The 22242-nt window shown below is 39.6% G+C and overlaps 1 pseudogene; it reads right to left on the bottom strand.

Annotated features, from left to right (window-relative positions):
• Positions 1-21066: 21066 nt before the first annotated feature.
• Positions 21067-21727, bottom strand: LOC113194477 (cell division control protein 42 homolog pseudogene; annotated as a pseudogene).
• Between the last annotated feature and the right edge of the window lie 515 nt (positions 21728-22242).

Raw genomic sequence — 22242 nt, 5'->3', positions numbered from 1 at the left:
TCATATACCACATTAACATAATAAAGAATAAAAAATTACATGAATTTTTAAACAGATACCTAAAAAAGAATTTGAAATAATTTAAAACTCATTCGTGATAAAAACATAACAAACTAGCTAGAGAATATAATAAAGTTTGTATAGGAAGGCCCACAGGTAACATCATTCTCAATGATGCAAAATGAGTTTCTCTTCTAACATTAGGAACAAGGCAAGAATGCCTACTTTCACTTCTATACAATACAATAGTGGAAGTCCTAGCTAGCACAATCAAGCAAGAAAAGGTATTTAAATCACAATGAGGAAAAGTAAAATTGTTCCTCTCTGCAGATAACATGATCTTATATATATTTAAAATGCTGCAGTATCCATTAAAAATCTGTTAGAACTAATAAATCGAATAAGTTGAAGATAATAAAATCACACACAAAATTAGGTTGCATTTCTTTCTTTCTTTTTCTTTTTTGGTACTGGGTATTGAACCCAGGGATGTTTTACCCCAGAACTTTTGATCGTTCTGCTTCTCTAATCATTGGGATTATAGTCACACTCACCAAGCTGGGCCGTGTAAGTTGCATTTCTACAGAATAACAATGAACTCCATGTAAAGAAAATTAGTAAAACAGTCCCATTTACAATAGCACCAGAAAGAATAAAACATTTTGGAATAAACTTAACCAAAAAGGTAAAAACCTGTACATAGAAAACTACAAAATATTGATCAAAGAGATTAAACAAGACACAAGCAAATGGGAGACATCCTGTATTTATGAATCAGATGAACTAATATTGTTAAAATGTATATACTACATAAAGCAATCTATAAATTCAGTGCAAACTTTATCAAAATCCAAATAGCATTTGTTATGCAAAATACAGGAAAAAAATCTAAAGTTCATATGGAACTACAAAAGACCACAAATAAGCTGCATCATACCTTAGAAGAACAAAGCCAGAGACAGTATACTTCTTGAAATATATGATGGGGAAAAGATAGTCTCTTCAACAAGTTGTGTTGGAAAAACAGGATATCCATATGCAAAAGAATGAAATCAGATCATTATTTTATACTGTTCACAAAAACCAACTAAAATAGTATTAAATACTTAAAAGTAAGACCCCAAACTATAAAATTCCTAAAAGTAAACACAGGGGAAAAGCTTCATGTCATTGATCATGGCAAAGATTTTATTGACATGACACTGACAGCACAGGCAAGAAAAATAAAATAACTAGGACTATTTCAAACTAAAAATTTTCTGCACATCAAAGGAAGTTATCTACAAAGTGAAAAGGCAATTTATGTAATAAGAGAAAATATTTGCAAACCATATATCTGATATCCAAAAAATAATATGAAGAAATCCTAAAACTCAATAGGGAAAAAAATGAACAACTTGGATAAAATTGGGATAAGGACTTGAATTGATATTTCTCTAAAAATATATACAGGTCACTTACAGGTATATGAAAAAAAAGTATCAGGAGAATCCAAGTCAAAGTCACAATGAAGACTCATCTCAGACCTGTCTGGATGGATATTACCAAAAATACAAAAGACAATAAGTGTTGACAAGGATGTGGAGAAATTGGGACCCCTGTAGACAATTAGTGGGAACAGAAAATGGCTCAGTTGCTATGAAATATGGTTTGGAGGTTCCTTAAAAATTAAAAATAGAATGACCATATGATTCAGTATTCTTACTCTGGTATTTACTCGAAAGAATTGAAATCAGCAGTGTATCGTTGAAGTGAAAAGACTGAGCATTTTGCATGTTTTAATTTACTAACATTAGACCTTAGTGTGTATATTTAAGCATATGTATGCATATATCCAGGCTTAAGGATATCAGCATTTGTCAGGACTATGCCTTAATTAGGTCTAGTTCTACAGATACCAAGAAGAAAAAGATAAGGGCTGCAGCCCTAAGGGCTTTTTGGTGTATCCATTAGATTATTATTATGAAATGTATGTGAACAATGTAATTTAGATATATCTTCTCTTAAAGAAATAATGTTTTATAAGAATCACAAAATCATTTACTTTTTAAAAGTACAGGGAATATTTTGACAACGTCAATGACTCTATTTTTCCACTAACATTTGACTTGTATACATTTGTAGAAAATAGATTTTGTGTTATCCCCCCCCACACAAAGAAGAATTGAAATCAGGATTTCAAAGAGATACCAACACTTGTATAGTCAGTGCAGCATGATTTGCAGTAGCCAAGATGTGGCAATGACCTAAATGCCTATCAAAAGGTGAATTGTGTAAATCAAATGTGGAATACCATTCAACTTTTTCAAAAAAGTAAATTCTGCATTGGGGACAAACATGCAAGAACTATTAGGATGTCAAGCTAAATGAAATAAGCCAGTCAGAGAAAAATGAATACTTTAAGACTGCACTTAAATAGTGAAGTTCCTGGTATTATGGTGGTTTCCTGGGGCTGCAGGGAGGGGAAAAGGGGTTACAAATCAATGGTCAAGGAGGATGAATGAGCACTGGAGATCTGTTGAACATTGTACCTATAGTCAACTATAATGTACTTCACACTTTAAAGATTGTTTAGAAGGTGAATTTCATGGTCTTGTTCTTATCATAATAATATATTTTCATAAATAACACAAAACAAACAAAATAAGTGGATTTTTTTTACAAGATATCAATATTGGCAATGCTCTGGCAAGAGTGATGATGAAAAAGAGAAGAAAGAATTTATTAATATAAATTATAAAATGTGTATCCTGGACATTAAAAAGTGATATCAGATGTTAACAGCTTGTTCTTTTGTAGATATAATTTATGAAGTTGAAGGAGCTTTCCTTTATTCCTGATTATTATTATTTTTAAAAAATATATTTATTTTTTAGGTGTAAATAGACACAACACAATGCCTTTATTTTTTTTTTTTTTTATGTGGTGCTGAGGATCAAACCTGGGTCCGGCCCCTGCAGGGCAAGCGCTCTACCGCTGAGCCACAATCCCAGCCCTATTCCTGATTATTTTTTGAAAATGTTTTTTAGTTGTAGATGGACACAATCCCTTTATTTATTTATTTACTTTTACATGGTGTTGAGAATCAAACCCAGGGCCTCACATATGCTAGGCAAGCACTCTACCACTGAGCCACAATCCCAGCCCTATTCCTAATTATCGTAAAGAGTTTTTATCATGAATGAAAGTTGGGTGCTGGATTTTGTCAAATGATTTTTCTGCCTTGATTGATATGATCATATTGTTTTCCTCTTTAGCCTATTAATGTGCTGAATAACATTAATTGATTTTCTTAATATTTGTTTTTTAGTTATAGTTTGACACAATACCTTTATTTTATTTATTTGTTTTTATGTGGTGCTGAGGATCAAACCCAGTGCCTCGCATGTGCTAGGCGAGCGCTCTACTGCTGAGCCACAACCCCAGTCCCATTAATTGATTTTTTAAGGATGTTCTGTTTACAACAGGTCATAGCATAAAGTTCTTTGGCCATGGTGTATAATTCTTTTTATATTGTTGTGTTTGGCTTGTTAGTATTTTATTGAGCATGTTTATATCTATAATCATGGGAAAAGTTGCTCTAGATATTCATTTATTTTGTAATATCCTTATATGGCTTTAATATTAGGGTATCCTGATCTCATAGAATTAATTAGGAAGTATTCCATATCTATCCACTTTCTGGAAATTACTGGAAAATGGATATCATTTATTCCCTAAGGGATTAATCAAATTTACCAGAGAAATAATGCAGGCTCAGTGCTTTCCTTTTTGAAAGACTTTTATTTATTAGGATTAGATATTGATAATGATCATTATTAAGGAATATGTCAGGTCCATCTCCTCCCCAAGCCTCAAGCAGTCCAGGAATGGAGCCAGATCTCTGAAGCTCCAAGGCTTGTAGCTCCTCCTGATGCACAAACAGTGCATGCACTGGAATAAGGTCCCTTTGTGCTACTAGTATTTGTCCTTTGGCTGTGCTGGGCTGTGACAGTAAGAGGCATTGAAAAGCAGGGCCAGTCCTTCCAGTTATCTCAGGGACAGCATAAACACTCCTATGTCAGGGTTCCCAGTTCTGTATAAAGTTGCATAGCTTCTTCTTGAGGTGGAGAATGGGGAAAGTCCTTCTATAGCCATGTTATAAATCTCCCTGCCCTGTGCCTCTGGATGTCTATCTTGATGAGGATTGATTCTCCATTTAAACACATTGATTTAGCACAAGGCCACTTAGGTCCTGTTGTTTGTGTCCAGTCCCAGGTCTAGGGACACATTTCCTCCAGCCCAGGGAGATATTCCAAGATGAGAGTACACTACTACACTTGTTATAATCTCATAGACACCATTCAGTATATACTGACACATAAAATATTTGTGATCCCATTAATAAAATACAAAATATATAGATACAGAGCATTGGTACAAGCAGAGAGGAAAAACAACTATTTCACCTCATGACCACAGATAATTAAGATATTTCCCCTTCCCCACATCATGACACATTCCTTGAAAATATAATTGTTACTTCCACATCATTGCCTCACTGTTTATTACTTTTACATTCCTTAATTTCTGAGACAGAACAAATTGTATTTGGTCAATTGTGTGGAAACATGCTTATCGACTCACTTAAAGCTTTCAATCTTCATGATGTATGTCAGAGAGTTTTCATTCACAGTAATGTTGTGTGGACTCCTGCTGTGATTTTGAATGCATTTATACTTTTTAAGGTGTTAAGGTTCTGGGCTATAATTTTGTTATTTTCTTTGAATGCAGAATGTGACCTGTGCCCACTTTTGCATGTTTGGTATTATAAACATGTCGATGCCCTCAGTTAAGGTTATTGGACATTTTTAAAGAATGTGTTTCCTGTTGTGGGAAAGAGTGATCCAGTAGCATCTGTTTTGAGTAGTATGGCAGTTGTCAAACTCAGGGCAAACAAATGCTCATGTATTCAAAGCTGAATTAAAAGAAAGATGAAAGGGGCTGGGGTTGTGGCTCAGCAGTAGAGCACTCGCCTTGCACGTGCAAGACCCTGGGTTGAAGCCTCAGTACCACGTAAAAAGAAATAAGTGAAATAAAGGTATTGTGTCCAACTACAACTAAAAAATAAACATTTTTTTAAAAAAAGAAAGATAAAAAATTTGATCACCTTAGGGCCATGTTGACCATCGTTTCTCTGAATGTTCAGAAAGCTGCAGGCATGCTAATGTTCTTTGAAGCAACCTCTGTCCCTGACCCATCTGAAATTACCTTTCTTTGGTTACTCTATCACATACTAACATTGCCCTCTATCTCAGGATGCTGCAAGAGTTTTCCCTGACAAACTGATCACTGTATCCCATACAGACAAACCGGGGTCATGATCTCCTCACACACTCAGCTTCTCTGTAATGATGCCCACTGGTACCCTGTGAACCCACAGCAGATGCTGCCTTTCAACTGCAATTTCCCAGCAAAGGCATAGATGTAAAATAGATTTGCAGAGATTCCTCCAGTGAGAAGGGAGGGGCTTGTTTTCCTTCAGGATGATCTCCCAGCTCCTGCCTTTGTGTGGTCACCCCCCCCCCAACACCCTGCAGAATGGAAGAACTTCTGTGGGTCTCACTCTTGCAAGAGGTGGAGCAGATCCCCCTGGTGTGTGCAGGACAGGTTGCTCCCCTCTCCCTCCAACCAGCCAGGAGAGAAAGGTCCAGCCTGAGACAGGGGTCTGTCCTTCACACAGGGAGTCAAAAAACTGGGGATGCCTCTACAGGGAGCCAAAGTCCCCCAAGCCCTCTTTACAGAAAACTGAAGGCCCTAGGACAAGGGCAGACTGTCACACATGACAATGTGGGAACAGAGAGACCTATGTCAGATGGTGGGTCAGGATTTTAAAGGGAGAGTGGCACCTTCATTCATGCGTCCACATTTAGGAATATATTATCAGTGTCCTGCACTGTCCATGCGGATCTCTGCCTCACTGGTGAAATAGAGGGAAAGTATGTCCCTTTACTTCCACATGGCTTTTCACAGACCATGACCCCCCAAGAGGAAGGACCCAAGTGGGAGACTCTTTCCTGCTTGTGAAGGGTGAGGTTGTTGAGCTGCACTGAGTGGAAAGAGGGGGAAGGCAGCTCCAGGCAGTGTTCCAGGGGACTTCCCTGACTACCCACGTCCAGACACAGGGCCACCCCCTTCCTGTAGGCACCATCTGGATCTATAATCCTGGTTTGGCAGCCTGATCATGGGGTCTTCAGAATAGTTGCACTGTGTGTTCAAGGGGAACAGTGTTGCCTCCCAGTAGGGGAGAGACTGGATCCTGAAAGGACTTCCAGAGGGAGGCTTTATCCTGAGCAAGAGGAGGGGGCAAGAGGGGGAGGGATGGGGACTTTCCTCAAGGAGAAGCCATAGGCAGATTGTCAGTCACTTCTCCCTGAACATATATTTTCAAATCCCACCTTGGGATAACTTGGAATAGATAAATATCTCTGTGTCCAAGTTCTTGGTCCACATGCCCTTTGCCTGGTGTATAGGAAAAGCCAGGAGAACCACTGTGTCATCCCAGAGGGGACTGTGTGTCCCTGGGCAGGCTGCTTGTCCTCCTGGCTTCAGGTCTTTGTGAAATGGGGAGCTCCATCCTGGTCTCAAAGGGAGGCAGATTAAGCCAGAGAGGAAGGTCAGGCAAGGTCATCAGGAGCCCTGGACTGCACAGCTCTTACCCAGCATGTGATTTAATTCCAGGCCCCTCCCACTGGACAGCCTCAGTGACTTGTCAGGATTGAAAATTGAGGAGTGTTGTTAGACTCCTGGGAGGCTGACCTCAGACCCCCCATAACTTTGTGTCCTCAAAAACCAATAATGAGATCCTGAAGAGTAGAACTTTCTCTCTCCCCCTGGATTTCTTCTTGGGAAGGTGTCTAGTACAAACCTTTTCCTTTGTATAGGATGCTTTATTTTCCCAGGTAAGCTCCACCTCCCACTGCCTTGGCCCTGGGGCCAGTGTTTATGGGCTTCTAATCAGCAAAGACTATCAATTAGCTTAGTTAGAGTCTTCTCCCCTTCAATCTTGGACCTCTCCATTTGCTGTCCCCCTCCCAACTCAGCTTCCCTCATTTCAACTTAGAGAGCAGAGCTGCTGGCTTCATCGCCATAGCAACCAGCAGCTAGGGCCAATTAAGCCATGGCTGAATCATTAGACACCTAAGCTGATTACAGAGTCCAAAATATTGGCTGAAAGGAGGAAAACAAGGCAGGTCCGAGCTGCAGAGAAGTGGGCAGCAGAGCTGCTGAGTGCCCCAAACCAATGCCGACCTGGACTCCAGGGAGCCACAGGCTGAGTGTCAACAGCATGGTGCCTGCCCTCAGGCCAGCAAGGGGCACTGCTCCCCTTTGAGCTCAGGGAGGGAATTCAGGATTTCTCCCTGCCAACATGCTCCAGACAGAAATTGAGGTCTGGATTTTTAATTAAAATTCCACATAGTAGGCAGAATGCATTCCTAAATTCCCTTGAGTCCTAATCTGGTGGCACCTTTCCTTATCTTGCAGAGTACTCTGTGGCCTTTTGTCTAATGAAGAAAGCATTTCCTACTTGTTTGAAGCCCCCTTGTTCCAGTCAAGCCCCCTAAAGTCCTGGCCTATGTTTGTGGGCTTTTAATCACAAAAGTCTCTCAATTAGTGTAATTAGCATAATCAAATTCCAGGCCCCCCTCCCCAACATGGCCAACACTCCAGGTTTCCTGCTGCCTTTTATTTCATTTGCTGATGAAAGGTCTTGGCAGGATTGCCATAGCAACCAGCCACCAGGCAGATTAGGCCAATGTGGGTCTGGACACTGAGATGCAGAGCTGATTATGGGTCTGGAAACTGGGGTGGCCGAACAAGACTACTGGAATTAAGACAAAGAGCTTCTTAACTGGAGAGAGGGGTGACTGAGCTTCTCAGGACTTCAGCCAACTTCCCCTAGTCTCATCTTTGTCCCCCACCCCACTGTGGGCTTCAGCAAAAGTGGAGAAAGAGAGAGCAGGAGTGAGGGGGCGTGTCCACTATTGGGATGTTCATCTGGGTTTGGCCATGGCCTCACACCCATAGGGTGAGCACGGTCTTCCCCCGGGGCATCTCCAGGTCCTATGAATTTGCCTGGCACACTGTAAGTGCTCTTGAAGCTTCATGCCCAGCAGTCCTACCAGAGAGAGCACTACTACTGAAAAGCACTTCCTAATGCGGTGCATCCTTCTGTGAAATGACTCTAAGGAAGACCCTCTGCTATGTGCTATGAGGCTCCTTTCAGTCCTACCAGCCTGCTCTGGTAATGATGGTGTGATTACTTGGAGGCAGGGCTCAGGAGGTGTTAATCACTAACAGGCTCAAGTGCATAAGGCTCTTTTCACCAGCAAGAAATTCCCCCTCCTACTCAACTCCCCCCTCTATATTCATAGGCTCCCACTCATTTACACTGAGATAGCAGAGCTTCTGGCCCCTGCCCGCATCACCATAGCAACCAGAAGCCAGACAGAGTAGGAGAGTGTGGCAATCACTGGACACCCAAACTCAGCTTACTGAGGTGTATGCTGCAGATGGACTGGCTATGGACACGAAAATACATTACCCCCCCCCCCTGGAGAGAAGAAGTGCTTAGTGCTCCCAAAGACCCACCCTCAACCTCATCAGGCAGGTAGTTAGAGTAGGTTTTGTCTCCTTTGTGGTGTAAGCCCTGTATTTGGACCATGATATGTGTCCTTGGGCTCCATGCTGTGAAGGCTCACCAGGCAGCAGACACCTCCACAGCAGACCTTGTTACCAAGCAAATACATGGAAGCGAACATGAGCTTGGAATGTGCATTCCCAAGACTGTATCTCCTGCACCAAGCCATGTCAGAGAAAAGGCAGGGGGCTTTGCTGCAACCTTGTGGATTTACTGAGGTCACTCTCTCCACTGAGGATGCTGCAGTTCACATTTTATCCTCTGTTGTGATTGAGAGAGGAGGTGTGCCACAAAGGCTCATGTGTGGGATAAAGCAAGAATGTTCAGAGGTGAAAGCATTAGTTTGTGAAAGCTTTAACCTAATTAGTGGAAGAAAATACTAGCATGCATTAACTGGGTGGTAACTGTGGGCAGGTAGTGTGTGGCTGGAGATGTGGGTCACTGGGGACATGCATTTGGTATGCAACTTTTGTCCCTGGTCTGCAGAGCTCTCCTTCTTCTTCCTGGATGCCATATTCTAAGCTGCTTCCCTCACAATGCCCTTCACCATGAAGTAGGCGTCACCTAGGCCCAAGTCTATGGGGTTGGCCCATTGTGTGCAGAATCACGAAACCATGAGCCAAAATAAACTTTTCTTCTTCTAAGAGGTGGCTGTTTGTTCTTTTAGTCAGTGTGACCAAAAAAAAAAAAAAAAAAAAAAAAAGCTGACTACAGCATCCTGTCTAAGCAAAACTCCATCTAGTACTCAAACACCCAGTCTGAGATAATGACACATTTAAAGACAAGAAAGTTCCCAAATGTTTACAAAACTTCCCACCTACCTACAGCTGTGAGTAGATAATCTGCCTACCATCTCGAGGCTATGGATAAACTCTCAACATTCCTCTCAAAACTCACCCTCAGTTTATGGTGCTCCCAGTTTTCTCTCCCACATCACAAAATTATGCTCCTCTACTAGGTGACTCTGGTCTGTACTGAAACATTCTGCAAATTGTCTCATCTTAGGAAAAAAGAAAGGAAATAATGAAAACCCTACCTTTCTTTCCGTCCCCCTCCATCTAGCATATCGTCCTCAAAGATCACTGTGTCTACTAGGTTTACCCAACTTTTATTTGTATTTTTCTTTAATCCTCCCCAATTAAACTTTTCCCCCCACAGCTGCACTGAAATGGGGTCTGCACATAACCTGTGTGTAACTAAAGCTAGTTGTCGTTTCTGGTCAATAGGGGGCAATACTGGCCTGACTTGACTGATAGTGGACTGATAGTGACTTGACTGATAGTGGAAATTGCCACTATTGATCACTTCCTCCTTCTTTCAATACTTTGCTCTTGTGGTTGACAGCACATTTCTGTGTCGTGGCTCTCCCTCTGCCTCAGTGTCTGCCCCTTTGCAGGGTCATGGCTCATTCCTTCATATCTCATTGGCGTATTCTTGTGGTTGACTCTCTGATATCTTCTCTGTACCTATGCTCACTTCTTGCTGATTTGGATCTTTACTGTCCCCAAATGTCTATAAGATTAAGTATTGGTCCCCAGCTCAGTGCTATTGGGAGGTGACAAATACTATGAGGTGTGTACTAGCAACCAGTGTTCAGAGCACTGGAGCATTCCATCAGAGACATCTGGGAGCCCGATGCCATTCCCCTTCTCTTTTTTGCTTCTGGGCCATGAGGTGAGTGGTTCTGGTCCATCACGCACTCCTGATGTGTGTGTGTTGTGCTGCCTCCCTGAGGCCCAAACTGTGGGGCCAATTGATCATGGATAGAACTTTCCAGATTTGTAGGCAAAACAAACCCTTTCTTTTTTTATATTCATTATGTCAGGTGTTCATTAGAGTGATGGAGAGCTGACACTCTGCCTTAGATTATACACAGATTACGCCTTTGACCTTCTCTATATCAGAGAGGAATCACACATTAGTATTTCAAGCCCAATCTTCCCCTCTAGTCCAGGCTCACATGTTCAATTGCCTACTCGGTCTAACCACTTGCACCTCCAATATTCAGGCCCAATTCAAATATATCGTTCAAAAAACTGAGGCCCTGAACCCCTGTCCATCACACCTATTCCCATCACTTCACCCATCCAGGAATGTCAACTCTCATCCATTTCCTTGCTCAAGCCAAAACCTTGAGGGCATCTTTGGATTCCTCTTACCTTCACCGTTCATTCATGTGTGCTTTCAGTTATGCCTTCCTTAGAAACTCTAATACCCACAGTGCTCAATCCCATCCACATGAATCTCTCTGGTACACTGTATCATCATCTGTCACTCTCTGACAGCAATGGCCTCCTCACTGGATCCTCTGTTATTGTGTTGCCTCCTGAGTGTCTCTTACTGAAACCATATGCTGGGCCCTTCATACAGATTCTGTCACTTCTCTGCTCAGAAACCCCTTTTATTTCCTGCCGCACACACCCTAGGACCATCCAATACTACAAAATCCCATTCACTTCTTTATCTCATCTCCTGTTAGCCTACCATTTCTGCAGAAACTCCAGCCACACTGGCGCTCTTCCAATGCCAGGAAATAAAATGTATGGTAAAGAGGGAAGACACATTGGTACTCTAAAGACCTGTGATTCTCTACAACCCATGAGCAGCCCAGGGCTTCTTGCATGCAGAGTCCATTGGAGGCTGATGAGGTGAGAAAAGGTCAGACTAATTGGGACCCTCCAGCCAAAGGACCGGATTCTAGAGAGTGTACAGCCATGTACAGGAAGGTGCTTATTTTAGTCAGCTATGTCATTGGTACCAGAATATCTGACAAGAACAACAGATGAGGGAAAGTTTATATTGGTTCTGGGCCTAAGATGAGGCAGCACATCATGGCAGAAGGGCACGGTGGAGGAAAGGTGCTCAAGCCACCGCAGCCGGTAAGCAGAGAGAGGGGAGGGAAAGGGTCCTCAGGGAAGATGAACCCTTCCAGGGCACAGCCTGTCTTCCACTTCCTCCAGTTATGTCCCCGCTGCCTATAGTGATCACCTAATCAGGCACTATAGCTAGGATGGACTGATTAGGCTAGAGTTCCCACATTCCAATCATTTCACTGCTGAATGTTCCTGTGATAACACAGGAGCTTTTGGAGGACACCTTGTATATGAATCATAGCAATCCCACCCAGAAAAGTCACTTGTATGAACAATTTTAGTCGAGTCACACATTCTCACCTACTCTGCAATCCCATCAGTAAGTTCCACACTTATATACATACATGTAAAGACATGGTTTCTTCCTCTACTCTTCACATAAGTGATTATACAGTTTCATGCGCATGGGAGAATATTTTTCCCCAGGACCATCCCTACACTTGTGGAAGCATATTTGGTTCCAGTGACCTTGCATTTGGATGATGGGACTAGGATGTTGTTAGGTGGCAGGGTTTATGCAGACACATGAAGACCTTCATGTACAGATATAGAAGCACAAGCACATGCACAGTTCATCCATCCAGGACAGTCTTGCAGTCCACACTGTGTGTTGCTCTGATGTAAGTAAGATATTAGGGAGTGGTGAGGACTGCCTGCCTGTGTTCACCAACAAAGGCATTCATTTTCAAAATATTTATGTAACAAATGAAATTTATCTTTAAGAGAAGTCACCTCCAATATTGTGAGTTTTCCACTATGAATGAAAGCAAAGAAGGATCTGATCAGACCAGAGTTGAAGCTGCACAAAAGTATTTTTACAGAAAAGTCTCTGCATCCAGTCTGCACAAATGGTGCTGATTATTCTTAGCTCCGTTTTCCCTATTGTTTTCGAGACATGGGACCTGGTCACTCTTCCTATTCTCCATATAATGTTGGAACATCTACCAAGAGACGTAGACTGTTAGAATCATAAGCTGTAGCATGGAAATAGCGATTGGATAGGGATAGGGGTCTTGGTTTGGAGTGTTAAACCACCATAACCGTTGACCTCTGGCATTTCACCTCAGTTCCTGAAGCTTTGGTTCCCTGACTTGTGAAATGAGAGGCTCAGGTGGTGGGGAGGCAGGAGAAAGCTATATGAGGTTCCAAGTATCATGCAGGTCTAACATTCTCAGAGCCAGTAAAACACTGGTTGATGGGAAACACCCTGGCAGGCCTGGAGGATGGGAATTGCACCTCTGCAAGAATGGATCAGTCAAAATTGCAGTTTCTGTGTAGCCAACTGAGGGTGACTAAGCCAGTGTTGTGGCTTCCAGAGCAGAAGCCACCTGGGACTTCTCATAGGTAACTGTCAAAATCTACCCAAGCAAGAGAGAGCTTCAGAATTTGGGAAGTAGCTGTGTTGAAGAAGACTCCAAGCGCCAGCTCTGGTCAAGGAGGTCATTGCATGACCCACCTGCAGCAGTGTGGAGGTTAAAAGTAACAGGCTGCAATTGCTGCTGGCCACTCCATCACTGTGCACACCCCTCCCTTTTCTCTGGAGGAGCTCTATGTGTAGCAGAGGGGAATGTCAGAGATGGAGACCAGTTTGCAATGGCTGAAACCCTGAAGGGATCAGTTTGGGGGTGTGGGCAGGAGGGAATCTGATATCTTTTTTGATAAATCCCTCAAATTCCTTCCAAGCAATTTATCTGCTAAGAATTTTCACCCTCATGCATTGAATTTGTAGGGTTGCATTTTTCCTACATAAGCAGTTCTTGAACAAAGCTTTTGCACAGCACTGTCTTTATTCTCTTCATTTCTTTTTCATTGTTGTATTAAAAACAAGCAAACAACCAAATCCTGGTTGTGCCTCTTTGAAAAATAATCAGTGAGGGAGGAAAAGCATCATTTTGGCAAATTAGAAATTAGCAATTTGAATTGAAACCCCAGTGGTAGGAACTCATTGACTTAACTCTCTGACCCTAATAACCTTTGGATCCTGAAGTCAGGTTGCAAAGTCACCATTATTACAATGGGTAAAGGACCTCAGGTGTCTGGTCGTGTCCTTTCCCAAAGTCTGACTAGAAACCTGCTTTGATATGCAAGAAACAGGCAGGGATGCTTCCCTCCCACTGGCCAGAGTCACAATCAAAAATCATAAAGCCCACTAGTATTTCCAGAGTCCTAGACCCCTGGTGCATTCTCACTGCCTCATCAAGCACCTTGGAATTTCAAGGATGGACCTAGGGGTCTCATTAAAATCCCAGATGAGCCCCTCTCCAATATAATTCAGGAAATGCTGTCCACTCTTGAGTCCCAGAGAGTCCAGATCCTCCATGACCTTGAAGCACCTTGTGAACTTGAACCAGTGGCCCATCTTGTCCTTAAATCCTGATAAGCTGTTTCCTGCATCCAACTCCAGAACAGGGTGTCTACCATCTAACACCACAAGGGTCCTTCTCATTCATTCATTGCTTTGTGTATTCAGCGCACAGTTCATGAAGCATTTTGGACTTGGCAGTTATTGCACAAGATACTGGGGATGAATGGGGGCCTGAACCTCCCTGTGGCCTTGTCCTTCCAGTAGTCTCACCAGGTATAATACTGATAGTCACGCTGAGCTCTGAGAGTAAAACAGAAGCAGCAGCATACCCAGGAGGGACCAAAAGCATTCCATCTTCATCCCTTCCTCCACCCTCCACAATCATTTGTGGGTCCTGAAGACTGAATGGTGGCTCTGGAAACCCCATATCTACATAAAGATATTCTCTGTGGCTTTGCATTTCAGCTAATTGAGTTTGGATATCTATAGCACAATAGAATGAACTCCAGAGCCCTACTGCTTACGTCTCCCACTAAACAACTGTCAAGCTTGGATCACAGAATGTGTTTGCTTTTCACCAATTCTTTAGGGAATTTTGAGTTTCCCCTTGAGACTCTGTGGAATGTGATCAGGGGCTCTGGGAATAGCCACTATTCTCCTAAAAGATCACCTCAAGATGTTGGTTCTCTTTTTCTTTCCACCAAAGATTGCAACTCCTTCCCCATGATTTTCTGTCAGTAGCTTCCAGTGTGCATGTGTGCTTATCAAAAAGAGATGGATGTGCGGGCACATGACACCACCAGGGCTAAGCACAATCCCCTTATCGAAGACATTTTGACACTCAATTTCTGGCTTCAAATTTCAGATCTCAAACTACTTTGTGGTAAATTCCCATTTACCTCCAAATTCTGTTTTGACGTCTGAAGCCTTGAGTTGAGTCCCTCTACAACCACTGACCTGCGAGTGTTTTAGAAGCAACCAGACATACCCCTTTAGACCTTTACTGTTGTATCAGTTGCGTTCTTTGGGTTTTCCATCCTAGGATATTGGCTGCCTCCATTTCCTGACAAGTACAATGCTCTGAAATTTAAAGCCCAATGCCAACTTCTAGATTCTATCCCTACTGGTGACTCTGAAGCCAGAGAACACTGTGGGCCTCTTTTTGATCAGTACAGTGCTGTGAGGATTCCAGAAGTCATGGAGAGTACAGGTCCAGAGATCCTGTTTTATAAACTGCATTGCAATTCAAAGTCCATTCTCTACTCTGTTTGGGGTTTACCCACCCTGCCTGCAGTCCACCTCAGCCTTTTTTTCAGACAACTCTCCTGAAGGTATTGGCTTAGAGCCCAGTGCATTCCTGTTGCAAGGGCAACATTTTATTTTGACATTGGTGTATTTTCCCCTGTGCTGTGAAATAGATTTTCTATTTGATCACTATTGTCATTTCTAGGTATGTCCATTTTACTTTTATCTTTTATTAAACAACCAAATTATACATTCTCCCTGCTGTCAGATCCATCTCTTTGTAGTATCTTCTCAAATACTCTTCTCAGTAGCTTTTGCAGTATTATCTTTATTGATTGTTATAGTTTGTGTGTGAAAGCTTATTGATGAAACCTCCTAGTTACTGCATTGACATTTGCCTCAACAGAAACCCTTTGCTCCTTTTCCAAAGTCTGTTTTTTTTTTCTCTTTTTCGTTTTTTGATGGTGCTGAGGATTGAACCCAGGGCCTTATGCATGTGAGGCAGGCACTCTACCAACTGAGCTATATCCCCAGTTTATACTAATCTGGTTTCTAAGCAGAACTTTGTGTGGTCCTCTTTACCCAAATCCCAAAAAACACGAACAATTATATTTAAAAATTATAAATGCTGATAGGAGATGTTGTTATTGTTCATCATCCTCTCATATTGACTTTAATTTCCTTATATTTTGTACCAATATATTTATTAATAAGCATATATTTTAAGTAAGATTTTAAAAAGTGAACTAGGGATTGAACCCAGGAGTGCTTCACTACTGATCCATATCCCTAGCACTTCTTATTTTTTATTTTAAGACAGGTTGCTACATTCCTTAGGGCCTCACTAAGTTATTGGGGTAGACTTTGAACTCATGCTCTTCCTGTTTCAGCCTTCTGAGTCTCTGGGATTACAGGCATGCCCCATTACTATTGGCAAAATTTAAATTTTTGGTTTTGGACTGGGGATTGAACTCAGGGGCACTTAACTACTGAGCCACATCCCCAGCCCAGTTTTGTATTTTATTTACAGACAGGGTCTCGCTGAGTTGCTTAGCGCCTTGCAGTTGCTGAGCTTGGCTTTGAGCTTGTGATCCTCCTGCCTCAGCCTTCAGAGCCACTGGAATTACAGGCATGAACTACAGCATCTGGGAAAATTTAAATTTTTAATAATAAAATTTAAAATAATATTGTTTTGTTCCAAGAAGCAATACCCATGAAAATGAATTTATTTATTGTACTACTTTGCATTGTATTGCAAACTCGCCCTCTCAAATTGTGTTTGTATAAGTAAAAACTAGTATGCATTACTCTGGGATTGCTCTGTGAAATAGACACTATTAATCTACAACTTTTTTTTCTGACCCTGAAGGTATTCCGTCCAGGAATTGTTACTAAATCAATGATCTTTCATAAGAACAAGGTTTTCACTGCTCTAAAGTTTAGCATAGTCTAGACTTGTGAAATCATTTGAATAGTCCAATAGGCCAGAATTATAGCACATAGAATTTCTTCCATTGAATAGATAGCAATACCATATAAAACGATCCAACTATCTTGAGTGCTAATTAAGTAGGGTAAAAATTTATACTCAGTATGATCCCATTTTTCCTGACATTTTAATATGAAACTTATTTTGAAACCTATACTCACACACTCAGCAAGTTTAACTTGTTTGTATAGTGGAGCACTGATACAACCACCACCTAGAGACTGCACATTATCAGGTTCCTATTCTTTCTTTTTTTTATTTGTTCTTTTTAGTCATACATTACAGTAGAATATACTTTGACATATCATAATACATGGAATATAACTTCATATTTTTGTGGTTGTACATCATGTGGAGTTACACTGGTCATATATTCATATATTAATATGGGAAAGTTATGTCCAATTCATTCCCTGAACTTTATCACATATATATGTATCTAAGTCCATCCATTATATATTCCCAAATTCACATTAGTTTTTGTTGCTTTTTAATGTAAGTTATAGGAAACAGTACTTTCTGACTCAGATAATTCAATATAAATGATTTACTAGAATTTCCTCATAGTTGCTTTTTTCTTTTGAAGTAAAATTTGCATAGAGAAAATGCTCAGATCCTAACTGTATTATCTGCTGATAGTTGAAAATTGTATATACATGTGTATCTGAAATCTGTTAGGAGTATGGAGAACTTTACCTTCTTGGGAAAACATTTCCTCATGTGTATTCCCAATACATTTCTTCCCCCCTTCATTTGCAGGCAAATTTTGGTCTGATTTTTGGTTTTATAAATTAGTTTTGCTATTTCTAGAATTTCCTATAAATGATGTCTTATAGCATTTCTTCTTTATGTTTGGTTTTATATATATTGGTTTTAGATGGACACAATACCTTTATTTTATATATTTATTTCTTTGTGATGCTGAGGATCGAACCCAGTGCCTCACACAAGCTAGGCAAGCCCTCTACCACTGAGCTACAACTCCAGCCTCTCTGTTTGTCTTTTCACTAAGCAAAAGATTTTTGAGATTCATAAATGCTATTTTCTGTATGCATATATTTTTCCTTTTATTACTGGGTTATTTTACATTGTGTAGATATACCTGAGTTGAGATCTCATTGTATAACTGTAAAACAAAACAAAATTAAATGTCAAAGCAACACATTGTATCTTTTAAATATGTACAAATATTACTTCAATTAAAAAATGAAATTAATTAATAAAAATGAAGCAGTACAAAAATAAACTTGTGAATTTTTTAAAATATTTTTTTTAGTTGTGTATGGACTCAATCACTTTATTTGTTTTTATGTTGTGCTAGCTAGGATTGAGCTCAGTGCCTCACACTTGTGAAGCAAATCATCTACCACTGAGCCACAACTCCAGCCCAGAAACCTGTGTTTTTGAAAAGAGAAAAATATACTGTAATATGCTACACCCAAGTACTGACAACAGTAATTTGTAAATGATGCCTTTTTTGTGTCATTGATTAAACTGATCTTGAAAGGTACCTACTCCTTTAGATAGATGAACTTAACTTACTATTTGTAATAGTTTCATGTATATATGATTTTTTTTGTTAAATTCTACCAAATGTTGTCATTGCTATACTTTGCATATTGAATGTATCCCAAAAGCCCATGTGTTAAAGACTTGGTTCCCACTCCATGAAGCTATTGGGTGGTGATGGAACCTGTAGAAGTTGGGGCTCAGAGAGAGGAACTTAAGTCATTTAGGGTGTGCCCTTGCAGGAAATACTGGGACCTTAGCCCCTTCTTCTTCCTCTCGTTCACTTCTCAGCTGCCTTGAGGTGAACATCATCATGATGTATTTCCTTGCCATAGGTCCAGAAGCAATGGAACTAAGTAACCATGGAACAAAACCTCCAAAACTGTGAGGTAGAAGAATTCTTTCCGGGGCTGGGGATGTGGCTCAAGCGGTAGTGCACTCCCCTGGCATGCGTGCGGCCCGGGTTCGATCCTCAGCACCACATACCAACGAAGATGTTGTGTCTGCCGAGAACTAGAAAATAAATATTAAAAATTCTCTCTCTCTCACACTCTCTCTCCTCTCTCACTCTCTCTTTAAAAAAAAGAATTCTTTCCTTTTTTGTTTTTTGCTGAAAATATTTATTTGTTTTTATTGATGCATTATAATTATATATAATAGTGGAATTCATTGGGGCATATTTGAACACAATGAAGTTTTATTAAGTGCTTCCTTTTTAAATTTTATTATCTTAGGTATTTTGCTACAGCAACAGAAAGCTGAATAATAGTAATTGAATTGAAGTTGAAGTTAATAGAGTTAATGAGATGTGAACCAAATATTGTAATATCATTCCTTTAAACATTCTGTGCCAAAGTATGTGTCAAAAAATCCTGTGTATAACACTCAGAGTGATAGCTTAGGTGTTTTAGTCGGGTTAGATAAAATTTATTAAAGGACACATTTGTTGAAATTAATCTATCACAAAACTTATAACACTATGCATCAACAGTGCACTACTGATGTACAAGATGACCTACATATTAAGAAAATAGAATTGAGTGTAAAAAAGAAGCCCATATATTTATAGTCAAGTGATCTAAATTTTTTAATTGTGGTAAAATATATATAAAATTTATCATTGTAACCATTTGTATGTGTACAGTTATGCAGTATTTGGTGCATTCATATTTTTGTGTACCTATCACCATAACTCATAACTCTATTAATCTTGCAAAATGGTATCTCCACATCTATGACAAAATAACTCCATATTACTCCCTCTGCCCACCCCTTAAAATCCTCCATTCTATTTTCTTTTTCTATGAAGTTAACTACTCTTGGCATCTGACATCATTAGAATCATATTCCATTTGTCTTTTTATGACAGGCTTATTTCATTTAGCATAATGTCCTCAAGGTTCATCCATGTTGTAACATGTGCCAGATTTCCTTCCTTATTAAGGTAACAAAACATTTTATTGTATGTATACACATATAATATGAATATCCATTCATCCATTGATTACCTCTTTATGCTATTGTGAATAATACACCTATGAACATGGGTATTCAGGTATCTATTTGAGTTCTTGCTTTCAATTTTTGGGTATAAATCCAAAAGGTGTATTACTGAATCATATGGTAATTCTACTTTTAATTTTGATGAACCACTATACTCTTTTCTTGTGACTGTACATTTTCACATTTCCTTCAGCAGTGAACATTGTTTTAATTTTTCCACATCCTTGCCAACAGTTGTTATTTACTGTTCCCCCTCCCCAGGTGCTAAGAGTTGAACCCAGGCCCTCATGCATGCTAGGTAAGCACCCTATCGCTGAGCCACAGTGTCAACCCTATTTCCTTTTTTTTTTTATAGTGGTCATCTTAATGAGTGTGTGGTGGTATCTCATTGTGGTTTGATTTGTATTTCTTTAATGATTAGTGAAATTCAGCATCTTTTCAGATACTTGTTAGTGATTGTCAATCTTAGCAGAAAAATCTATTAAAGCCATTAGTCCATTAAAAATACACAGATATTTGTTCTTGAGCTGTAGACATTATTCATGTATTCTGGATATCAATCCCTGATCACATATGTGAAAGGCAACTATTTTCTCATATTCTGTGTGTTGCCTTTTCATTCTATTCTTTGTGTCTTTTAATTCACAGATGCTTTTAATTTTTTGAAAGGTTTTTGTTTAACACATCTGAAAAGGATACATATAAAAATGAACATGAAAAAGCACTTGTTCTATTCTAATAAAACTTCAAGAAATAGGATTTGGAGAAGGTAGAAAAGATTGCATAAACGTTTTTTAAAATTGGAAACCATGACCAAAATAAACTGATAAAATCCTTAATAACACTTATTGAGTTTTCTTAAGGCTTTTCCCATGATTTTTATTAAACTTAAGAGCCGCACCTGGCTGCATTATGTCCATAAAATACAAAACAGGAATAAGAGCATTTCCTTGACTAGTCACCTTGTTAAAGAACCTATCCCACTCCCAGCTCTTCAGTGATGCAGGCCTCCATCCCTCATGTTTCTTCTATATACCAGGTCTTTACCTGGATTCTGAGAATACCATATCATACACTATTGAGTTGCAAATCTATGTTAAGCATATAAAACAATGACTGGGAAAGATTTTTAAATTACTAAGTTGATCCATTAAGTAGATTTCAAAAAGTGCAATGTTCTTTTTCACTTATAAGTGAAATAAATTAGAAATTAAGTTTTAGTCATTTTTACATCAGTGTAACCAAAAGACCCGACAAGAACAACTTACAGGTGGAAAAGTTTATTTTGGCTCCTGGTTTCAGAGGTTCAATCCATGGACAGCTGACTTCATAGCTCTGGGCCTAAAATGAGGCAGAGGAGGGATAAGACAGTGGATCCTTCTGATCCACTTTCATATGTTTCATTCAAATCCTGTTCAGGGCATTTGTCCTTATCGCAAAACAGAATTTTAATTTTTAATCTTTAGTTTGATTTAAACATTGCTTTTTGTATGATGCCAATGTCAGCTCTGCAGAAAGGGCTCTGGAGGGGCATGCAGAGCAATACATACCTATCACTCTTCTTTGGTTCTTGAGGCTCTAGAACAGCTAATATTTGTTCATCCAACACATTCTTTAGGCCTTTCTGTGTGAGTGAAGAACACTTCACATACTTGCAAACCTTCAGATCACAGGCCAGCTTCTCATCAGTCTCTGAAGTGATAGTCTTTTGTTGGTTTTTCATTTTTTTGTTTGCAAGCTTCTCAATAGTAGAGGAGTCATCTCTGAGATCAATTTTAGTCTCAACAAGCAAAAGAGAAGTCTTTAGACAATAGTGAGTTACCTTACACACCCACTTTTCTTTCACATTTTCAAAGAAGGATAGAGACCAAGGAAAAACAAACTAGAAACATCTGTTTGTGGATAACCCAGTGGTCATAATCTGTCAAAAACATCTTTCCCTGAAGCATCAAAAAGTCCAAGAGTATATGGCTCTGCACTAATTATAACAATGACTGCATAGTTGTCAAAAACTTTTAGTATATATTCTGATGGAAATTTGTATGTTGTAACAAATTCCCCTTCCTCTGACATGTCTTACCAATGGCATAATCACCCACAATAATGCACTTAATTGTTTGCATTGCTGAAACAGTTTTGGGTATACTTTATTTAAAATTTGATGTTGACCTCAGCTTCTCCACAGGGGCATTGGCAGTACTCAGATGTTTTTAACTTTGATGTAGTAATTGATTTTATTTATGATTTCTTTTTTTGTATATGGTTTCAAATAAAAAATATTGCCAAATTAAATGTCAAGAATCTTTCTACCTATTTTTGAATTATAGACTTCCTTTCAGCTCAGTATTAAAAGACAACCCAACTAAAATCTGGACAACACTTTAAATAAACATTTTCCCCAAAAGATATTCAAATCGAAAATAAGCAAATGAAGAGATGTTCATCTTAGAGTTATAAATTAGGAAATTGCCAATCCAAACCAAAGTGAGCTATTCCTTCAAGCATAATAGAACAGTGATAATAAAAATGTTGGTGAAAAATGCTCTACATCACTAATCATCAGGGAGATGCAAAACAAAACAATGACATATCATTTAGTTAGTACAGTTATAATCCAAAATATGAAAAATGATAAGTC

This window comes from Urocitellus parryii, chromosome X (genome assembly GCF_045843805.1).
Source record: "Urocitellus parryii isolate mUroPar1 chromosome X, mUroPar1.hap1, whole genome shotgun sequence".
Lineage (NCBI taxonomy): Eukaryota > Metazoa > Chordata > Mammalia > Rodentia > Sciuridae > Urocitellus > Urocitellus parryii.
Note: the sequence above shows the minus strand (reverse complement) of the source record. Positions and strands in the feature narration are given on the sequence as shown.